This window comes from Mirounga leonina, unplaced genomic scaffold, assembly GCF_011800145.1.
Source record: "Mirounga leonina isolate KUSES-001 unplaced genomic scaffold, KU_Mleo_1.0 Mir_173, whole genome shotgun sequence".
NCBI lineage: Eukaryota > Metazoa > Chordata > Mammalia > Carnivora > Phocidae > Mirounga > Mirounga leonina.
This window is the reverse complement of record NW_023270447.1, coordinates 46,020,160-46,037,755: the sequence shown is the minus strand read 5'-3', so window position 1 is coordinate 46,037,755 and position 17,596 is coordinate 46,020,160. Positions and strand designations below refer to the sequence as shown.

Genomic DNA, 17,596 nt, shown 5'->3' with positions numbered 1-17,596 from the left:
ATCTACTAATGTTTTAACTGCCATAAGATAAGCAATACAAAAGTGCTTGGGTAAACTGAAATGCAACATGCAATTGTAAGATTTTATTATGCTTATCCATTAGGGAAATATGCAGTTAAAAGTCTCCATCAAAGCTATTTTGTTACTCATATGCCCACTCACACATGAATTCTTCAATGTTTCCTAAGTAAGGGTAGACATCAGAATCACCAGAAAAGCTTTTTAAAAACACAGAAATCTGAAGTTTGCACTAGAAGATTCTGATTCAGTAGTTCCTGAATGAGCCCTAGCTTATATTTACTGGAAAATCACCCTGGATGCATCTGATGTCCACCCATCTATTATACAGGATGGGCTATATTATGCAGCAGTGACAAAAACCCTGCTGAAATCTCAATGGCTCCATACTATAGAAGTTTATTTCTCACTCATGCCACACAGAAAGTGTAGATTAGCAGGAAAGTTAATCATCCTTGTCACTGAGGGATACACATTGCATGAAACTTCATCTAGAGATATCCTACTAGGACCATAAGGATGGGGCAAATCATGGACTGGTTCTTAAAGCCTCTGCATGGAAGTAGCCCTTCTCACATTCCATGGCTGAAGCAAGTCACGTGTCCACATTTAACTTAAAAATAGTGGAAAATCCTACTTCTACCCATGTGCTTGGAATGGGAGACACTTGGAAATATTTGTGAATAACATTAGTGGCTACCAGAATCTCTGATTAAGAATGATTGAGTTCAGTCTCTTTAGATTATAGGAAAAGAATAAAGCACAGAGAAATTAAGTGAATTTCCAAAATTGCACAGCTAACTGATAGACCTTGAATTAATATAATGGTCTCCTTACTGCAACTATTTCCTTAAAATATTCCAACTAACTTAACCTACCTCTCTTACCACATATTCGTCTCTTCGTTCCTCCCTTTTATCAGAAATTTTCAAAATCAGAAAAATTTCTTCCTTTAGCACATAACTTAGGGTTTGTGATTTATTTGATGGCAGTTTTAAATAAGATGTTTTTAACCCCACTTAGAAACAGTCCACTTTCATGATTTATTACAACTTTCTTTCCCTGGTTAATTAAACTCATTTCTTAGGAAATGACTCATGGCTAATCACGCTAAGAATAAAATTAGTTATATTGCCCTCTTTGTTATAAAAAGTGTGTAAATAACTTTTAAGGCAATATTTCTAAAATCAAAAAAGCATGTAATAGTCCCCAATTCAGCAACATTATGTAAAATAGCAGACTCGAGGAGTAGTAAATCCAGATGCTGTCCTATTATTGCATGAAACAAGGCAGAAATTTACATTGTTTTATTATTAAACCAAGCTCTATCAATTGAATTTCTTTGTGGAAATACTGTATTTTGGAGGGTTAAAGTACCATTAAAAAATTCCTAGACTAAAACCTGTTGTACAGTTTCTTTGCCCACTGGAGAGATATAAAACCATTACATTTAAGTATCATAATAGCTAGCATATGCTATTTCTTAGAAATGACACCACCATCTGGATTAAGGTCCACTGATGATTTCATACAATACTCCAGCTTTCTTCGGGTAGAGAGAGGCCAAACTGTTCCAACTTTAACTACCCTGTTGTGCTAATGAAAAATAATAAAAGGTTACGCTTATGTTTGACCTACTTACTGGAGATCACATACTGCTTTATAAATAAATTATATAATTATCATAGTAGCTGGGAATACAGAAGGCAAGCCAGATGCCTGTGTTAAGAAAGTGAGTTAGGGCCCATACTCATCTCCCAATATTATCTTTCTAGCCAAGCAGATCATGGATTTTCCTGGTTGCTAGAACCACTGTTCTGCCATGGAAAGCCTACCTGCCTTGTGTTCAAATCCTGAGTCTCCTGTTTGCTCATTATGAGACCGTGGGCTTATCCCTGAATCTTTCTGTGCCTCAGTTTCTTCAACTATAAAATGGGAATAATTCTATTTGTGGTAAATTTGTTAAGACACTTAAGGATTATAACTATAGACTCTCTAGCAAAATACCTCTTTTACACAGCCACAGGCTAGAAAATCATGGCTATGATTATTATGATTATGATTATTTACTTTTCCTATCTCTAGTCATCTTTATTTCCTTCAACCTAGGCACAGAGAAGCAAAATGAGAGATTAAGACCAAGGATGGGATCAGGATGTGGAAGGAGAAGTCAAATTGCAAGTATGATAAGCAAAAACCATATTACACATTAGGTGCCTGTTCCTAGAATGGCTTTCTAATGTGGCAGAATCATCAGACAATAAAAATACACGGCTGTGTATAAAGCAATAGCAATGATGGTTTGTTTCCTTGTAAGCCACCCTCATGGCTGGCTATCTGTGAAGGTCATATGGTGAACTCTCACTGATAAAACCAGTTTAATCTTTTAGACTCACTGAGGTCATTAAATACATGAGTGAGTAAGGGTGGGGAGCTGTGGTGGGGAAGGCAGAAGAGGGAAAGAAGGAGACCCTCTCACCTGACTGCTTCTAGCCCCTTGCCTATTGTCATGCACACAGCAAACCTTCTGGGCCAATCCATCTGACTGGCTGTGCAGGGGATGGGGCAGCCTGGATAATTGATGGACTCAATCTGACCAGGCACAGGTGGCACGGAGACAGCATACAGCAGCTTCTCGGGTTTGCCAGTGCCATCTGTTGCCATAAGAACATCTGTCGTCAAGGTCACCCTGTCACCCTCTGTTAAAGTTACAGGTTTGGTGAGTAGGATAATGTCACCTAAGAAGAAGGGAATGTGTGTTGGGGGCTGGGAGGGAAGAGAAAGGATACACAAAGACAACAGGAAAAACAGGAAATCTTGTTTGGTTTTTTTTTTTTTTTTAATTGTGAAGAATGAATAATAACAATGGGAAGAATTACTGAGTAAGAAAAATGAGAAAAAGTACACATAGTTTTAAAGAAGAACTTCCTTGGAAAAGGTTTGCCAAAAGATTATTGTCATTGTTCTCTCTAGCTAAAACATTAGCTCATTTTATGGAGTAAGAACATTTTTACCAGAGGCGTGACACGCATTTGTAAAAGAGATGATATATAATTACAGGATCTCCTTGTAAAGACAAATACTCCTTCCAGTTTGCTAACTCTAAAAACCAATATTTGATATGCTCCTTTTGTATAAATACATTTGATTAAACATCTCTGTGTGTGTGTATTCACAGCATGTTCAGGGAGGGAGCAGAGTGGAAGGGGGTGTTGCATTTATCAAAGTATTTAACTGGCATTTGAGCTTTGCTCTGCTGCCAGAGAGAATGACCCATTTGTTAATAAAGAACAATTAAGTTAATAGACTCAAATGAGCTGATGGACAAAGTACTGTAATGAAGCAAATGCAATATTGGATTTTTAAGCAGCGAGTATTACATGTGGCCGGACTTCCAGCAGCAACGGTTCAGCTTTCCCTCCCTATGTTTGTTGCTGAAGCTTTTTAAAGCAATTTCACCCAGTGGCAAAGAAACATCATTCCCATCTGTTTAGGAAGTGCGGCTTTACTTCTTGGACCAATATTGCTGGCACCATGGGCTTTCAGGGACTTCATGATTGCCATTGCATGGTGAGATGGGAGGGGGGAGATAATCTGCTCGATTTTATGAAATATACTCACATCTGCCCCGTCAAACCCAAAGGGCAGTAAAGGGAAACAAAATGGTTTTTCAGCAAAAGGGGGGGCAGGGGAAGGAAGTAGACAAAAGAGCAGATGAACTCTAGTTTTATCTGTACATTTTAGCCTGGTCACCAAACACCATACAGAACATTAAAATGGGGCTCTTGGAAAGAAACATGTTTATAGCCAACTGCAATTTTAATTGTTGATTGTGTAGAGGGTATACAGAATTCAGCTTGTTCCCTGACTCAGTTGTTTCATGTTTTGATGGTAGAAACAGAATGATTGTCTGGCAGTGATGAAGGGTAGTTTTGCCTCTACTCTTTCCTCCAGTTTGGGCCATCAGGAGGAAGTCTCTTTCATCATCTCTTCTTGATCCTCTGTTCTAGTCTAATAAGACAGGTAATGAGAGCGCAGACCAAAAATTCAAAGAAGGGAGTCATAAACATTGATTTCTATGCTCTGGATTTCACAATTATTTAGGGACATATACTTGAATTTATACTCCAAATCGAACTAAGGCTCAATTATTTGGCTTTATAAGGTTCACAAAAATTATTTTTCCTTATTAGTAAAGTCCTTTTAGTGCCAGAGCTCTTTAATGTGATCACATTAATTTCAAGGAGACTCTTCCCTAAGTTACAATGTAGTTGATGGATTTGGACTGCTAACGGGCCACGTGATCCTAGGAAAGCCACTTAACATCTCTTGGAAATTCTGCACCAAACTGCCCATCCAAATCTAGATTCTGTAAGAGCAGCTGAGTTGCATATATCTTGCTCCTTCCAGCCCATAAAAGCAAACCATATTCCAAGATTTCTCCTTTGATCCCACTGTTTTAGCTCATTCTTCCAGCTCTGTGCCTTAGTTCTGTACCCTAAGTTTGACAGTTGTCTCTGGTCTCTCTAGATCTGTCAATCCAAGCAGGATACTTCCCAGGACTTTGTACCCTGTTAATGTAGCATACTGGGGAAACAAATGAGTATTGCGTTCTGGTGTATAGGCTTTAAAGTCACTGTGAACCGTTGGTCACTTACCAGCTGAATGACCTTAGGGAAGTTTCTTAACCTTCCCAGCCTTGAGTTGCTCACCTATAAAATGAGATTTTAAGTGGTAATTATCAAGTAGAATTCCTGAATAGTAAATGCCTGACATAATGCCTGACATATAGCAAGTGGCAAATAAATGGTAGGTATTAATGTTATCAGTCTTTAGCTTAAACTATTATTCAGAGCTCAATATCATGATTTCTGGGATATAAGTATTTTGAACTCCTGACCTAACCCCAGGAACTTCCTCTCATGTGGTTCTTTCCCCAGAGCAAGAGTTAGGCTAAGCTTGGTTTCCTAATACATTGTGGTTGACTCAAAGAAGTTTATCTTTACATCTCTAAGTCTGGACTATGTGGGAAGTGTTGCCCTCAGTGGTTCTCAGCCTATATTCTAATGTGCCCAAAGACCTCCGCAGAAGGGATATGCTTCATTGTGGAAGGAAAAGACTGCAAAACAGAGCTGTTTGGTTTTTGGACAATAGATTATCTGAAATATTGTCCTCTGGCTAAAAGATTTCAAATCTACTGGATTTGATGGTCCCCAAGACTAATATCCAGCATTAATATCCTAACTTGCAGACTGTGACTAAATATATTTCACACTAACCAGAGGCAGCAAACATATTATAATAAATAATCATACTTTATTACTTCTTTGATAATTCAAGTTCATTAGGAACACAGAAGGTTTAAAGTGCTGTGAGGAAAGGACTTCAGGCTACCCTGGGCTTTTTTCTTCTTTTTTTACTAAAGTAAACAACCTCAGATTGTGTATGTCTTTGAATGTTCAAGTCAGTCAGGTGTTTGCTTCCTTTTTTCCATCTTCCTTGACTCTTTTAATTTGCTGCTTCTAGTGTGTTGTCAAATGAAACTCAATGATTAAGTGTGTTACTTGTATGACATTGAGAGTAATGACACTGTGAATGAAGACTCCAAGACCTATTCTTTATTAGATACCTGCATGGATTTTGTCAATTGGCCGCACAGTGGCTAGGTAAGGGACTCATTTTTCTGGATTTAGGCTTTGTTCTTCACAGGGAGGATGGGCTGATAAATATTTAATACCAGTTGGGAGTGGAAGAGCCCCAATTTGTAGAATTTGCTGATTTCTGTGGTGTAAATGATTCTACCATGTCTACCGTTGTGGTGCTACTAAATGTAGACTTTGTTATACATGAAATTGGGAAGAAATAAGCACGAACCAGCATACTCCAGGACACTACTGTACTGAAGACACAGGAGACTTTTGTAAAGTAACTTGCTATTCCGCTAACATTAGCATTCATCAGCATACTTAACACTCTTTGAAATGTGGGATCTCAAAAAGACCAAGCCTACTGTAGTAGTCCTAATTGGTGGTTATTTCTTCTGCAGAGATTTTTTCTTTTTAAATTTAACATTTATTGATCGCTTATAGGTGTTAGACACTGTGCTAAACACTTTATGTGAATCCACTCATTCAATCATGTAATAATCCTCTGAGGCAAGGACTAGGATTAGCCACATTTCAAAAAAGAAGAAATTGAGGCTTAGAATGGTTGAGTAACTTACTGAAGTTCCCACAGGTAGTTAGAGATAGCACAGGTATTCAGATCCAGGTACTCTGGCTCAAAACCCCACATATCAATTGGGAACCAACTTTATATATAACAGCACATTTGACTTATGATTGTTTCCAACAGATATGTGTACACTTCATTGATGGTTATCTATCCATTATTAGACATGGTTTCAACATGTAACTTTTAGTGATCTCTTAGTATGGTCCATGAAAAATGCCATAGGTAAATTTATTTTTGGCAAAGAAAAAAAAGGAGAGAGATGTAAATATTAAAAACTTCAAGCTATACTACAAAGCTGTGATCATCAAGACGGTATGGTACTGGCACAAAAACAGACACATAGATCAATAGAACAGAATAGAGAGCCCAGAAATGGACCCTCAACTCTATGGTCAACTAATCTTCAACAAAGCAAGAAAGAATATCCAATGGAAAAAAGACAAGTCTCTCTAATAAATGGTGCTGGGAAAATTGGACAGCCACATGAAGAAGAATGAAACTGGACCATTTTCTTACACCATACACAAAGATAAACTCAAAATGGATGAAAGACCTCAGTGTGAGACCGGAATCCATCAAAATCCTAGAGGAGAACACAGGCAGTAGTAACTTCTTCAACCTTGGCTGCAGCAACTTCTTGCAAGACACGTCTCTAAACGCAAGGGAAACAAAAGCAAAAATGAACTATTGGGACTTCATCAAGATAAAAACTTCTGCACGGCAAAGGAAAGAGTCAACAAAACTAAAAGGTAATCTATGGAATGGGAAAAGATATTTGCAAATGACATATCAGATAAAGGGCTCGTATCCAAGATCTATAAAGAACTTATCAAACTCAACACTCCCCCAAAAAACAAATAATCCAGTCAAGAAATGGGCAGAAGACATGAACAGACACTTCTCCAAAGAAGACATACAAATGGCCAACAGACACATGAAAAAATGCTCCACATCACTAGCCATCAGGGAAATACTAATCAAAACCACAATGAGATACCACCTCACACCAGTCAGAATGGCTAAAATAAACAAAACAGGGAACAATAAATGTTGGCAAGGATGTGGAGAAAGGGGAACCCTCTTACACTGTTGGTGGGAATACAAGTTGGTGCAGCCACTTTGGAAAACAGTGTGGAGGTTCCTCAAGAAGTTAAAAATAGAGCTACCCTACGACCCAGCAATTGCAGTACTAGGTATTTACCGCAAAGATACAGATGTAGTGTAAAGAAAGGGCACATGCACCCCAATGTTCATAGCAGCAATGTCCACAATAGCCAAACTGTGGAAAGAGCCGAGATGCCCTTCAACAGATGAATGGATAAAGAAGATGTGGTCCATATATACAATGGAATATTACTCAGCCATCAGAAAGGATGAATACCTCCCATTTATATCAATGTGGATGGAACTGGAGGGTATTGTGCTAAGTGAAATAAGTCAAGCAGAGAAAGACAGTTATCATATGGTTTCACTCATATGTGAACTATAAGAAATAGTGCAGAGTATTCTAGGGGAAGGGAGGGAAAAGTGAATGGGAAGAAATCAGAGAGAGAGACAAACCGTGAGAGACTCTTGACTCTGAGAAACAAACTGAGGGTTGCAGAAAGGGAGGTGGGTGGAGGGATGGGGTAACTGGGTGATGGGGATTAAGGAGTACACATGATGTGATGTAAGGAGCACTGGGGTTATATGCAACTAATGAATCATTGAATACTACATCAAAAACTAATGATGTACTATGTGTTGGCTGCTTGAATTAAAAAAATAAAAATGCTTCTATCTTCATGAAGGAAAAAAAAAACTTTACATATTGTATGTTGATCCTTTCAACTGTCTCCTCCTATATTCCCTCCACTTTTTTATTGAAATTGCAATCTCAATTATTATACAAGTTACACAGCATGTTCAACCTATGTCAGTGGATATTATTGTGAAAAATAAAAAAAAAAAAACAAAAGAGAAAACAAAAGTCTGATCATTTTTATCAATATTTTTTAAATTCAAAAGCGCCGTAACAGAATATTGGTCTACCAATAATATTCCAGTGACCATCACAGCCGTATAATGTAAGCAACCATAAATGCAATGTCACATTATAGAGGGCTTCTAATTTAATTGAGTTTAAAGTAGGCCAAAGTCAGTCATTTATATCTCTCTGCATAGATTATACTTACAATTACTTCCCAGAAAATGAAAACAAAGCATAATACTCAGAAGGATGACCAACACTTTTTAAAGATGAAAATATTGCCCCCAATGACTTATTTCAATGGGAATCCACTGGAATGAAAAAAACAAAACAAAACAATGAAACTGATCATTATTTATATAATCCGTGGAAATGGATGAGTCTAAGTTGATATTCAACAAATCAATTTCTTTCAATGGTGGCTGAGTGAAAGGTTTGTTTTTTGCTTAACACAGTTCTTCTCCCTTGCAATGATTCTCAGTAATCTGCTCATCCCACATATTAAGGAAACAAATAAAAACTGGGTTAGGGTAGATTTTTTCTGTGTGTACCACAGCCATTTTTAAACAAAAATGAGGGGTGTGTGTGTCTATAGGTATGCATGTACTGGCATCACTTTTGTAGATGAAAATAGAAGAACTCTAACCTCAGAAGCACATGCCAGTTAGCAGGGTTGGAGAAAGTTCAGGTGCTGAGGGAATACACCTTTTCCCTCTTATCCCACCTCCAATTAAAAACAGGTAACCCTATAATCTGCTTCTGGTAGTCTCACGCTAATTACACTTTGACAAAATTTAGGCAATGCTCAATTACAGAAAATTAACATACACATTTCTCTACATGTACTTGGGGAAAGGAAGAGATAAAGCCACATGCAAAATCTTTCCAAAAGCTCAGCCAGACTTCATTCATATCCACATACTTCATGTCACATTAACTCACCCAGCCTGACACCCAGAGCTACACCCTCCAGCTGACTGGCAAGGTTAGGCTTTAGCTTTTTAATAACCTTCTTATACATATAGGCCTATATATCCAGGATCTATGAAGTACACAGATGATTATTTAGGATTAATGGATCATCCAAAGTGCCAGTTGGCACGTTTTGAGAAAAAAGTGTAACAAATGCAGCTGTTTACTAATAAATAAAGCCTCAGCTGTAAGAGAAATAAATTAGATGCATTTAATTGGTAGGCTGCAAACCTCCCCTCTTTATTACAATGCCGCTTCTTGTTATTTTATGATGTCAGAGTAGATGGCAGACTGACAAAGTGTTTATGAGTCACAGTTTGCAGATGGCACTCTTGGTTCTCAGCAGCTATGAGCACAAGTAGCATGAGGCCTCAATAGCGGATTTTGCCAAAGACGACCCCCTGAGAATTAACTGTCTCCATTTCTCTTGTGCCAGTCTCTCCCTGGCAGAACTGTCCTTCACAAACCCACCTTCCGTCAATTGTGGCTGCCTTGGCCGGGAATTAAAGCAAGCTCACACCCAAGAATGATGATCTCTGTCATTGCATCTCCAGGTGATCTCCAGGTGATCTCTGTCATTGCGGAGAGTGTCTGTGCAGTGAGTCTCAGAGAAGCTTTCCTACAATTTCTTACAGGGGAAGATGACCAAGGATCCTGCAAAACACAAACCCCTCCCTCCTACTCACTTGGCTCTCCATGCCTGCCCGCCCTCCCTCCAGCTGACAGGAGTGATTTCCTGTCTCTCGAGCACAGCATAAGGTCCTTGCACTTGGGATTCAGAGCTCCCCTAACTAATGACAGCTTTGTCATCATACAGCTGGGGATGGAGGGGGAGGGGTCACCCCTGCCCATGGAGCTGAAGCTTCACAGCTTCTGTACTCCCTGCATTCCCCCTGGTCACTAGACACTTCTATGGCTGGGAAACAGCACACAGGAGACATGCAGTCATAATTGTCAACAGATTTGTACATTTTTGTCACCAGTTATACTCATAATGGAGTTTTATTCTAATGGGCTTTTTCATTAGAAAAAAAAAAAAAAACCCTTTGGAGAGAAGAGAGTATATTCTGAACACATCTTAATAGTAATGATAAGGTTAATGATAATAGCAGTCATAATATTAATATCAGGAGCTACCATGTATTGAGTATTTACTGTGGGATAGGCTAAAATCACTTCCCTCAGGATTATACAGATTATCTTATGGTACTTTAAAACACATCCACACCAGTCCCTCTTTGTCTCGTTTCCTTTTCCTACCTTCCAGCATTCAGTCATGTGGGCCCTGGCCATGTGTCCAGGAGGACCCTGAGAGAAATCCCTAGATCACTGCCACCTCGTTTCCTCTTTCCCACTGTGTCTGATGGGGACCCAGTGGGGGAGGGGGGGGTCTGATCTCTCCAGCTGTCTCATGAAGTTTGAACATTTAAAAATGGTCTCTTGAGGTCAAGCTGGACGAGGTAGAGAAAGCACACAAACAAAAATAAATGTTGTTGGTTGGCTCGTTGGTCTCAAAAACAGTTTTGGAAACCTTAGGTGGGAAAGGAATCAAACTCAGATTTTTCACTTTAGATAAAGCCTCCTATCTCCTCCCAAGGGATTTATTTAAAATAAGGGGAAAGTCCTCTCTATTACATAACACATGTGTGCATTCCTCTAAAGATCAAGCACAAGGCAAACATTTCTGCTCTCACCACATCATCCTGAAGTTTCTAATCAGCACAACAAGGTAATGCATGAATATATACATACATATATAATAGACAAATAAATAAAATTGGAGGCAACCAGTTTGAAAGAGAAATTGTAAAACTATCTTTATTTGCAAAGACATGATCCTTTATGTAGAAAATCCTAAGGAATCTATAAAAAAAAAACTAGTAAATGAATTCGGTATGATCACAGCATACAAAATCAATATACAAAAAACAATTATGTATCTATATGCTAACAATGAACAGTCTGAAAATGAAATTAAGAAAACAATTACAATTACAAAACAATTACAATGGCATCACAAAGAACAAAATACTTAGGAACATATTTAGCAAAAGATATGTCAGGCTTGTACACTGCAAACTACAAAACTGTTGAAAAAAATTGAAGATCTAAATAAAGTGAGATATGTTCATGGATTGGCATTTTCAATATTGCTAATTAGCAATTCTCCTCAATTTCATCTACAGGTTCAATTTAATTCCCAGCAAAACCCTTAAAGTGTTTTGCTTTGTTTTTTTCCCAGAACTTGACAAGCTGATTATAAAATTTATATGGAAATGCAAAGGACCCAGAATAACCAAAACAATTTTAAACAAGAAGAACAAAGTTGGAGGACTTACACTTTCCAATTACAAAATTTACTATAAAGCTACAGTAATCAAGACCATGTGGTATTGGAGTAAGATTAGATATATAGATCAATGAAACAGAATTTAGAGTTTAGGATGACTACCTTATATTTATGGTTAATTAATTTTTGACAGAGATGGCAAGGCAATTCTATAATCTTTTCAGCAATTGGTACAGAGTCAGTTGGATATACACATGCAAAAAGATTAATTTAGATGCTTACCTTGAACCATAAGAAAATGAACTCAAAATAGATCATAGACCTAAATGAGAGAACTGAAACTATAAGACTTCTAAAAGCAAACAGGAATATTAGAGTGGCTTGTGAAGGAGAGTTTTCCTGAGGAGAAAACACTGAACAGAAAGTAGATCGAAATGAAGGAATAAGCTACAGAGGTTCTGGGGGAAGTATATTCCATACTCCAGGCAGGTGGAATAGCAGCTGCAGATGCCCAGAGGTGAGAGTAAATTATGTATTTTTAGGAAGTAAGGAGACAAGTATGAAGATCTCTTAGACAGAACATGAAAAGTACTACATTAAGAGACAACAAATTGGACTTAATCAAAATGAAATGCTTCTGATCTTGGAAAGATACCATTAGGAAAATGAAGTGTTAAGGGGCGCCTGGATGTCTCAGTCAGTTAAGTGTGTTCCTTTGGCTCAGGTCACGATCCCGATCCCGGGGTCCTGGGATTGTGCAGTGTAGGGCTCCTTGCTTAGTGGGGAACCTGCTTCTTCCTCTCCCTTTGCCCCTCCCCCTGCTTATGCCCTCTGTCTCTCTCTCTCTCTCAAATAAATAGATAAACAAATAAAATCTTTAAAAAAATGAAGTGTTAAGCTGCAGACTGGAAGATAATATTTGCAAATCTTATATTTGACAAACACCTTGCACCAGAAAATAGAAAGAACCCCCACTGCATAATAATCTAAATACAAATCAAAAATGAGCAAAAGATTTAAACAGACATATAACAAAAGAAGATATATGGTGGCCAATAGTTATATACAAGATGCAAATGTCACTAGTTGTCAGGGAAATGCAAATTCAGGTATGAAGAGAGACCAGTTATACACCCACTAAAATGGCCATAATTAAAATGAATGACAAAACTAAATTTTATAGAAGATTTAGTACAACTGGAAATTTCATGGATTGGTGTTGAGAGTGTAAAGTGTTGTAAGTACATTGGAAAAAAGTTCAGCATTTTTTTTTAAATAAAACCTATTTTTATTGCACTACTATTTGTCCAAGTAATTCTAAAATTAACTAGTTTCTAAAGAGAAATACAAATATTTTGCTCACAAAAACACTTGAACACAAATGTTCATAGCAGTTTTATTCATAATAACTTCAAACTAAAAATATTCCAAATATATTCATCAGGCAAATGGGTAAAAATTGTCTATTCATACACTAGAATATTACTCAGCAATTAAAAGGAACAAGCTGCTGATTCATGCAACAACATAAATGATTCTCCAAAACATTATGCTGAGCAAAAGAATTCAGAGCACATACAGTATGCCTCCATTTATATGAAATTCTAGAGTAAGCAAACTGATTTATAGTGACAGAAAGCAGATCAGTGGTTGCCTAGGGTTTGAGGGAGAGGATTGAGTACAAAGTGTCTTAAAAGCATTTATCAGGATGATATAAATGTTCTGTATCTTGGTGTTCAAGTGGTTACATGGGATTTTTCATTTGTCAAATCTCATCAATCTGTACACTTAAATTGGTAGTATTTATTGTTTTTAAATTATACCTCTATAAAGTTGATTTAAAAATAAAGTTAAAAATTACCAGTATTGACACAAGAAGGTATAAATCTGAAATAATGAGAAATCTTAAACTCCTAAGACACTAAACATAATTTTTAAAATTATAATTCCTAATAAACATTCAGTGATTAAATATTTCCCAGATGATATAAAATTTCAAGATCAAATAAAAAGATAAAAAAATTACCAACTTGTTTTATGAGCCTAGTAAGATCCGGATACCAAAAACGAATAAAAACAGATAAAAGGAAAAAAAAAATAGGTCAAACTTCTTGTGAACATAGGTAAAATAATCCTGAACAAAATATTAGGATATCAAATCAAGCAGTTTACTAATACTAACAACAACATCAACAATTAGGGTTTATCATAAAAATGCAAGAATTGTTCACATCTTAATTTTTTAAAAATGTAACTCACTTTGGGATACAAACACACTGATTCAAATGGGCACAAGCACCCCGACATTTATAACAGTATTATCAACAATAGCCAAATTATGGAAAGAGCCCAAGTGTCCATTAACTTATGAATGGATAAAGAAGGTGTAGTATATATACTCATTGGCATATTACTCAGCCTTACAAAATAAATGAAATCTTGCCGTTTGCAATGACGTGGGTGGAGTTAGAGAATATAATTCTAAGTGAAATAAGTCAGAGAAAGACAAATACCATATGACTTCACACATATGTGGAATATAAGAAACAAAACAAATGAATATGGGGGGTGGGAAGAGAGAGAAGCACACCATAAAACAGACTCTTAACTATAGAGAACAAACTGGTGGTTACCAGAGAGGAGGGGATGGGGATGGATTAAATAGTTTATGGGGATTAAGGAGTGCATTTGCTGTGTTGAGCACTGACTGTTGTATGTAGTGATGAATCACTATATTCGACACATGAAACTAATGACACTGTATGTTAACTAACTGGAATTTAAATAAAACCTTGAAACTATACAAATAAAAATTTTAAAAAATGTAACTCACTTTGTTAAACAATTAAAAAGAAACAACCAAATAATCATCTTAAAATATAACTGAAAAACATTTGATAAAGTTTAGTACAGTTCTATGAAATTATTTTAGCAAGTTTCCCCCTTCACTCCTGAGATAATGTAATTAGACAAGAAAAAATAAAAATATGTTTGACTGTAAGATGAATAAGACTTTTATTGCAGATAATATGATTATTTAAGTATACAAATTTAAAAGAACCAACTGAAAATATGTTAGGACTAATAAAGAAGTTCAGTAAGTTAGCTTGATATGTGATTAATAAACAAAAAACTACAGCTTTCCTATTATCAGCAAAGCAAAAACAATTTAGGGATAAAAGAAATGACATTGAAAATCTAAAAGCCAAATAAAATCTAGAATACTTAGAAATTATGGGGTGCCTGAGTGGCTCAGTTGGAAGGCAGGCTCAGACCTGCCTTCAGCTCAGGTCATGATCTCAGGGTCCTGGGATTGAGCCCCATATCGGGCTGTTTAGCGTGAGTCTGCTTCTCCCTCTTACTCTCCCTCTGTGATCTTTCTTGCTCTCACTCGCTCTCAAATAAATAAATAAAATCTTAAAAAAAAAACGAATTAACCTAGCACAAAGCATGTGAGAACCATATGAAGAAAATTATAACATTTTGATAAGAACTATTCAAGCAAAACTAAATAAATGTAGAAGGGTTTATTTAATTTTTGAAAGCTATTAATTATCACTAAATTCACTAATCGCTGATTTTAAGGTTTCTCCTGAAGAAATGTTGCACAAAATTTTAGAAAAGAATGCATAAAATTAAAATTCCCTACCAAATTATGTGTGTGTGCGTGTGTGTGTATATATACATACACACACACATATATGTTAGTTGCCTGCTCAACACCAAAGTGTCTCTTACTTTTATTAAGGTCACCCTTTACCTTCCTCAAGGTAATGTGCTCAGATAATAAAACACATTTCCCAACCTCTCTTGCAGATAGAGTGGCCATTTACTGCTATTCATACTAATATTCCTAGCAGGGCTTCTTAGAAAAGTTCCTTAAAAGAAAGGATGCTTTGATCCCATACATGCCTTCTGCTCTTTGCCTTCTTTATTATTCTTGCCTGGAACAAAAATATGGTGCTGGAGGTGAAGCAATCATCTTGCAACCATGAAGTAATAACATGAGGATGAAAACCGTATCCGGGATAGTTGAGCAAATTGTGAAGCCTCTGTTCCTGATGTCCACAGGGGCTGCACCAGCACTGGATTCTAACTTTCAGTTTTCTATTATGTGAGGATGATAAACTTCTCATTTCACTAAGCTTCTATAGGCAGTTTTCTGTTATTCTGTGATACAAAGAAGAATGCAATCCCTAACTGTAAAATGCTTCAAAGCTATAGTAATTAAAACACTGTGCATTGTGTTATTGATGCTAGAATAGATAAATATATGAGTGGACAGTCCAGAATTTACATTTGTAAAAATCTATCTATAATAAATAATATATATAATCATATATATCTGTGTGTGTGTATATATATATATATATACACACATATTTGATAGATTAAGCATTTAAAGTCAGTACCCTGTATGGGGTAGCTCATTTAAAGCAGCCAACAGATGAATAAAGGTTTCACCAGCTCTGATTTGACCATCTTTAAAAATATTCCCATATTCTGATAACTGGTCCCTTTTTGTCTGCACAGCTGCACAGTGGTGTCCTTTTTTGGAACATGGCTGCTCTCTGTACACTCTGCTTCTCATGTCACAGAGTGTCCCTAGCTCATTGCCCTCCATTATGGAATGTTCTCATCCTTGGTTTTCATCACTATCTGCCCATGGGAGTCTTTGTCCTGTCCTGCCTCAAGTTGGTGTCACACGATCCCTAACATTGGACCTTTCACAATTGGTAAAATTCTTGCTGATTGACTCCTTAATTCAAAAGTCCATTTTCCTGATAATGTTCAGGATTTCATCCTCTGTACTCCTTCCTGCCAACCATTTATGTTGATTGATTAGGTCAGAAAGCCCAAGATTTTCATTTAGTTCTTCTAGCACCCTTGTCATTTAAGTCCATTAGTATTTGAAGAGTGGATTTTAAAATATTATATTAAATTTTATTGCTTTTTGACAAAGGCAGTTCAAAAATAATTTCTGAATATCTTATAGAAACGATAAAATGTCAGAGTTACAAGGGCCCTTAGAGATCATCCGCTATTACCTCTTTTACAGATGGAGAAAGTGCAGCCCAGAGAGGGGAGTGATTTGCCCATTGTTGCCTATCTCATTAGTTAAGGTGCTAAAATAAAATGGTAGAACTTTCTTGATTATCATCTTAATTTCCAGTTGTTTGAGTTTTCTTCATTGCTATTGGAAGGGTCACACTTACTTATTTATCCCCTGTTATCATTAGGGGATTGCTATTCTCCACTGTCAAGAGAAGATGGGCAAATAAATAATAATTCCAGTTTCTTTCTCCATCCTTTCACTTGCGCTCCCCAGGACATGAGGAATGATTTATGTAACTGGAGAGGTGGCAAAAAAACCTGACAATTCTGCCAACTAAGAGCAAAATCATTGAAATGGCATTTCAGCCGTGTTGGCCCATCTCTCTCATTTTTGTGAACTACCCGGTCATACACATAGTGGTGTTCCATGCTTCTATTCTCTACACTATAAAGGGATCAAGCAGAGACTGGTCTTTGCTTCATCACTGCCAGCTACAACTAAGTCAGAGAGTCAGCTTCACCTGAGTTCTGATTTGTGTGCTCAGTATGGAGGTAGGAGACCTTATCATACTCTCAATCCAACTTGACTAAGGATAACACTGGAACTATAACTTAATCACTATTTTATTTCTTGCATTCCTTCATAAAAGGCTAAAAACCTGGAGAAAAGAAGAAGTGATGAATTAGGCTTGCCCTCATAGCTGACATTCACTCCTATGTTTTGGGTACCTAGATATGGACTTCAGGGCAGGGTACCAGAGATGGGGAGTGCTTAGGAGCATACAATAGGCTGGATCACCTGATTAATTACAACAGTATCCTAAAATGCAAATTTTGATATATATTATTGTTCTTGGAATGCTTCTATGGCTTCTCATGCCCTAGTGTTTTCTAAAGAGATGTGACTACTCTAGGGGCATGTAATTTGGTGCTGAGGCATAGGAAAAACATATTAAAATATCTGTTTCTGTTTATTTTTTATAGTAAGTTTTCTAATTTTGTTTTTGCACGTTTTATAATGTACAAATCCATTAGAGCAATACACGTAGGTTTATGTA

The 17,596-nt window shown here is 36.8% G+C and overlaps 1 long non-coding RNA gene across 1 annotated transcript in view; it reads left to right on the top strand.

Moving 5' to 3' along the window:
- Positions 1-2,198, top strand: part of LOC118019351 — a 61,781-nt gene extending 59,583 nt beyond the window's left edge. The window contains exon 5 of the long non-coding RNA XR_004681664.1: positions 2,128-2,198. This is a non-coding gene — a long non-coding RNA (uncharacterized LOC118019351). The remainder of the gene's footprint in view (positions 1-2,127) is intronic.
- Positions 2,199-17,596: the final 15,398 nt, after the last annotated feature.